This window comes from Fulmarus glacialis, unplaced genomic scaffold, assembly GCF_000690835.1.
Source record: "Fulmarus glacialis isolate BGI_N327 unplaced genomic scaffold, ASM69083v1 scaffold1543, whole genome shotgun sequence".
In the NCBI taxonomy this organism is placed as follows: domain Eukaryota; kingdom Metazoa; phylum Chordata; class Aves; order Procellariiformes; family Procellariidae; genus Fulmarus; species Fulmarus glacialis.
Genome location: NW_009200856.1, coordinates 18,208 through 24,276, shown reverse-complemented (window position 1 = coordinate 24,276; position 6,069 = coordinate 18,208).

Below are 6,069 nucleotides of genomic sequence, written 5' to 3'. Positions count from 1 at the left end.
TCCTGTATTCTTACCAGGTATTTCTATTTCACTACAATATATCCAGATTGAAAGACTGAAGGGTTACTGCAGACTTTCTTGTAACTTGCTATACATTAATTATGGTTATTATGAAGCTTGTATAGAGATACAAAAACCTGTCTCGAAACCAATCTTCTGCAGTATTAATGTAGTATTTTATATGTAACACATGCATATATTTGTGATATGGTTCAAAATTTTCATGGAATTTTATAATATATCTTCACCTTTAAAGCTTTCTACTCAAATGAAAGCAACTGTGTTAGACTCGCAGGAAGACAGAAAAAACAAACTTACAATAACCTCTAGATCTAAATATTCAGAGAATTCTTCATTGGTTACAGTGAATTACATTTCCTTGCTCTTTTGCTCACTCGCTCTCTAACATCCACATGCAAGAATACCTTAAAAAAAAAAATTACTAAAATTTCATTGATGAAATATGCAAGTTTATTACATGTCTAAGAGTATAAGTTTTGATCATTTTCCTTTTTTTTTTCTCCAGTTTCTTTTTGAATGATTAGTTTGGATAGCTTGAATGTGAAGATAGCTATAAAAATGGCACCCATAAGTCTTCTTAAAACTCCTAAAAATCTTTGAAGCTTTCTTTTCTTTGTCTGGTGTATCAAAACACAGCAGGACCTGAATAATTGACTTTTAGTCTGATTACTCATGTGGGCTTCCAACACTAATGTTGCTAAAACCTTTAGACCTCATCATGCTACAGTGTCGTCTCCTTACACACTTTGTTCTGATCTAGATGTACGAAAAAAAACCTTTCAAAGAATAAAACATCTCATCATTTGTAGCCAAGCGGTCATGTTGTTAAAACATTTTCTATTCTCATCAAGCCATGACAGGTATTGTGCCTTTGTTAAAAGGGAATTGAGACCCAGAATGAAGCCAGAACTGCCATCGGATATCTGGTGTTTTAAAGTGAACCTGTCATGGATTCTAAATGTGGCTAAACAAAATCACCCTCAGCCTTTCCTGCTTATGAAGTGTTCCACTTACCTAGCAAAATCCTCAACAGTAGTTTTCAGCCATTTGTCTTTGCACTCAAAATACACAGTCATCTTCTTATTGCAGTAAATGTTCTTCTGAAATCAACAAAAATTCTAAAAATAAAGTAGTTTCATGTTAATAAATCCAGATAAAGCAGAGCATCCCCACTTCCAAACCAGCCTTAACTCAACTTTTGGAAATTACCCTATGAATAATGTCATACAAGTGGCCTAGAATAAAGCAAGTAAAGCAAGTCAACAGATTTTTCAAGAGGAACTTTACGGTAGTGTAATTTCCACTGATCTGAAAAAAAATAGTAACAGATATTGTATCATATCAAACTTTTTAATCTAGCTGTTATGTGTTTGGCTAGCTCAATGAGTTCATCTAGTATTAGATTTATTAATTGTGCTGGTTTTGGCTGGGATAGGGTTAATTTTCTTCATAGTAGCTAGTATGGGGCTATGTTTTGGATTTGTGTCAAAAACAGTGTTGATAACACAGGGATGTTTTTGTTATTGCTGAGCAGTGCTTACACAGAGTCAAGGCCTTTTCTGCTTCTCACACCACCCCACCAGCGAGTGGGCTGGGGGTGCACAAGGAGTTGGGAGGGGACACAGCTGGGACAGCTGACCCCAACTGACCAAAGGGATATTCCATACCATATGACGTCATGCTCAGCATCTAAAGGTGGGGGAAGAAGAAGGAAGGGGGGACGTTCGGAGTGATGGTGTTTGTCTTCCCAAGTAACCGTTACGCATGATGGAGCCCTGCTTTCCTGGAGATGGCTGAACACCTGCCTGCCCATGGGAAGTAGTGAATGAATTCCTTGTTTTGCTTTGCGCATGCGCGTGGCTTTTGCTTTACTTATTAAACTGTCTTTCTCTCAACCCACGAGTTTTCTCATTTTTACTCTTTTGATTCTCTCCCCCATCCCACCGGGGGGGAGTGAGCGAGCGGCTGTGTGGTGCTTAACTACCTGCCAGGTTAAACCACAACACTAATATTCTCTATTCAACTAATAGTGCTCGCACAATTCATTATTAGAAAACCTGAAATAATTACCATACAAAATGGTATGCATTATACCATTATACCATATGATTGCATACATATGTTCCTAGTTTTCCAGCTTTTTAACATAAGAAGTGTATTGAAGTGCAGAATATATTGACCATGTTCTGGAAAGACAATGATCATGCATATATGTGTCAATAAATAATAGAGCAAGCTATTAACCTCTTTTGTAGGAGTCAGTTTTTCTGCTGTGATATCATCTGTGCATTTATATTAGGGCAGTAATCATATTATTGGCACTAGATTAAAAATGTTATATGCCTAATTGTTTTTAATTACAATTGACTAAATAAATATGAAATTAAATGTAATAGTTTGTACAGTCATAGCACTAAACATTTGGATTAAATAACTAAAATTGTGAGTATGAAATTTAAAGTTTCTGATAAAGAAGAAATAATTTACACATCTAATTCATTCTCCCTCAGTTTTACATGTATATGAATATCACATACTACATACAGGTTTTTGTATACACATAACTCACATTGTCCAATGTAAATAGATTATAGCTTGAACTAATTATGTTCAAGAGGCTGTAATATTAGTCTGTTCATCACTATGTTATTTTTGTCAAGAGCACAGAAACTGAAACTGAGCAGTCCTGAAATTGCTCAGAATGACTCATGACAGTGTGAAAGTAAATTATATTCTCTTCATCTATAGAAATGAAGGTAGTGATATTTACAGTGTCTGTTATTGTTTATGAAGTGCTTTGGAGACGAAAGGTGCTGTCTCACGCCGACTCCTGCTATGCCATAAAAGTGTTTTACATTTTCTTTTTGTGGAGTAGTATGTCCCACACAGACAAAGCTTTGAGTGTCAAAGTGCTCTGCTGATACAGTCCTTAATATTATTATTAGATTAATAAATGTGTGATGCTGCTGTTACAAATGAGAACACTTTGCCAATCTCTGGCAAAAATATTATCCTGGGTGTCACTGCATACGTATTTTTCCCTGGTATGCACATTACCTTCCTGTGTGATTTAATTCTGTTGCTGTGCTTTTGTTTAAATTTTTAAGAAGCGCCAAAATAAGGGTACATAAAATTGGTGTCAAGAACAATAATGAATGTAATTCTGATGTCTTCCAGCTCCAGAAACAGAAGCCTCCAAAAACACTTTAAGTGAAAAACTTTCTGTAATTGTATGTAAAAGCTGTCTTTTATCCTGCCTGTGGAAAAGCCACCAGAAGGCTATAGCATTTTCAAGCACATATCCTTAATTACAACACATTACACAGTGTAAGACACAGTTGCAGTACTGGCAGTAGCTGCACCATCTTCTCAGAAATTATGTAGGCTGTCTCTTTGTCCTAGCAGATGGTATTTTTATGACCCACGGTTCCTATGTTCAGGAAGTCTAGGGAATATAATTCTTATTATCTGAAGAATTCTAAAAGACTGTAACCAAAGATTTCGATCTTAATATTAGCCTTAACATTACAAATTATGGAACTATCTAAGTGTCCTGGTTTTCAGAGATACTCAGTAATAGTAATTGCCCTTAAAGTCCAGCTCCATCTGGAAATCCTGCCGGTTATGTAGATGCCTTAGCGAGTATTAGAGAACCCAAGCAAAGGAACTTAAAGGGAAAAAGTGTGGTGTGTTACTGCAAAACAAGAGCCTGTATAAGAGCCTGAAAAAGCACATCGCTTCCTGCTGCTCACTTTTTATAAGGCTGGGTTCCAGCAAGTGTTTTCAGCCTCCCAGATCAGTTCCATATAGTATGGTCACTTTAATGTGTGAACAACAGATCATATCAGATTGCTTCTCCTTCACAAGTATGGATTTAATCAATGAAAAATACCAAAATATATGCCTGCCTTCGTTTTTAACTTGTCCCAACCTATATGCTTAATCACATTTCATTTTTTAACTGATAATGTGAAAATGGGATATATGCTTCAAAATTATTCTTTTTTATAATATTCAAAGATGAGCAACTGAGCTGAGCTATGATAAACAGCAAAAGACAGAAGTAGCAAGAGCTGCACATCTGTTAGTTCATTATCGGTGTGTCAGTATGCTGGTTCATACTGTACACCATTTGATAAATGCCTTCCCCTAAACATACAAATACTGATGCACCATCCTACCCTCAGTTCTGCTCTTTGTACTGCTGTAAATCTATAGTAACTCCTCAATCAGCAATCCCTTTGGATTTGTATCAGTACAAATTCCTCTTAGGACGAGAGGAAATGGCCTCAAGTTGTGCCAAGGAAGGTTTAGACTGGACATTAGGAAAAACTTCTTTACTGAAAGAGTGGTCAAGCCTTGGAACAGGCTGCCCAGGGAAGTGGTGGAGTCACCATCCCTGGAAGTATTTAAAAGACGTGTAGGTGAGGCGCTTAGGGACATGGTTTAGTGGGCATGGTGGTGTTGGGTTAACGGTTGGACTTGATGATCTTAGAGGTCTTTTCCAACCTTAACGATTCTATGATTCTATGATTCTAAATAAAGGGCAAATATGGCCGCCCTAACTGAATATTTGATATGGTCCTCCAAAAATTCACTCAGAAAACAAAACTGTGGACAGCTTCTCCTCCTTGATCAGCTTGCAATAAATAAAACAAAGCGAACAGATAATTTCTCAAGTGCAAGGACTCCTAAAGAAACTGTCATTCTGATTAATCCCAAAGTACTTTTTGAGTAAACAAGTGTTTGTATTTAAAAGCCACAATGTGATTTCAAAGAATTCTTTCTATCCCACTCATTGCTCATGGTTAGAGGTAATTGGAAGCCACTTTCTCACTCTATTGATGATTAATGAGTGGCATTTTAGTCTTTTAAATATAACATTCTTTAGTCCAACATAGAAAGGCAGTAGAAATTAGTGGCTTAATAACTTAGATTTTCAGAGCAGAGAATAATTAAAAAGGTGAAAGGCAAAGGAAAGGGCACACAACAAGCCTTATTTAAACAAATCCCCCACTGAGAGCTAGGAGAGTTTGGGACCACAGGCAGTAAGTAAAATCAATTAATTTTGGTCTAACTTTACTCAAGTTATTGATTTTATATAAGGATTTGATCCACCATGCTTGGTAGCTGCCAGCATGAAAAATGAATCTCATTTGACAGGAGAGCGTTGAATGTGGAGATTGCAAGACTCTCAGTTGAAAAAGTAAGGGATGAAAGACACTCTGTATTCATGCATGCAGAATTATTTGGGGGGGGTCTTTCATTCTTTCTTTTTTTAAAAAATATGAGACTGAGAATATCCATACAAAGTTTAGCTTTCTTGCCCAGCACTGTACCTCCTTTCATGCTGTCAGCACAAAAATGATGACCTACCCATGTGTTTGAATAGATGTCTTCATAAGCTACTCAAAGGATAATGAATACCATTCACATAGCTACTTCCATATACTACAACCAAACTGGAAAAAATGTTCAAAAGATGTGCCCAAGAAAAAGAGACAATTAAGAAAAATACAAGTTATAAACAGCAAAATGTGAAGTGAACAATACTAAGGTGGAGCTTCAGGGGTGATATCACCTCTAGCGAGCTCTGGAAAATGACAGTCCTCTCTAGCCTTTGACTTTGCAGTTACTGAAGGCAGAAGATTTCAGATCAAGACCTGGAATTTCAGTTCCCAAAGATCAAGAGAGTTTAGGAGTAGCCAGCCATATCACTCAGATCTAGGTTTGGATTTTCTGTACATCTCATACTTGCCCTCCAGTAGCTCTGGATGATGTAGGTTTCAAAGAGAGGTTACCAACAATATGTTGCCTAGAGGAACAATCAGTGATGAAGATCTTTGCATTTCTGCTTCAGGAGCTGGAAAGGCATCCTCTTCATTCTCTGCTGCCTTGCATTGTGTGCAGTCATCCAAATTTCACCTATGTGGAGCATTATGCAAGTGTCCATATATGCAAAGTACTGATGGAATATACTACTTGTGACTAGGTATTAAAAACAAGTCAGGGAGCAGGATGAAATATTATAAAGTTTCAGACACTCTG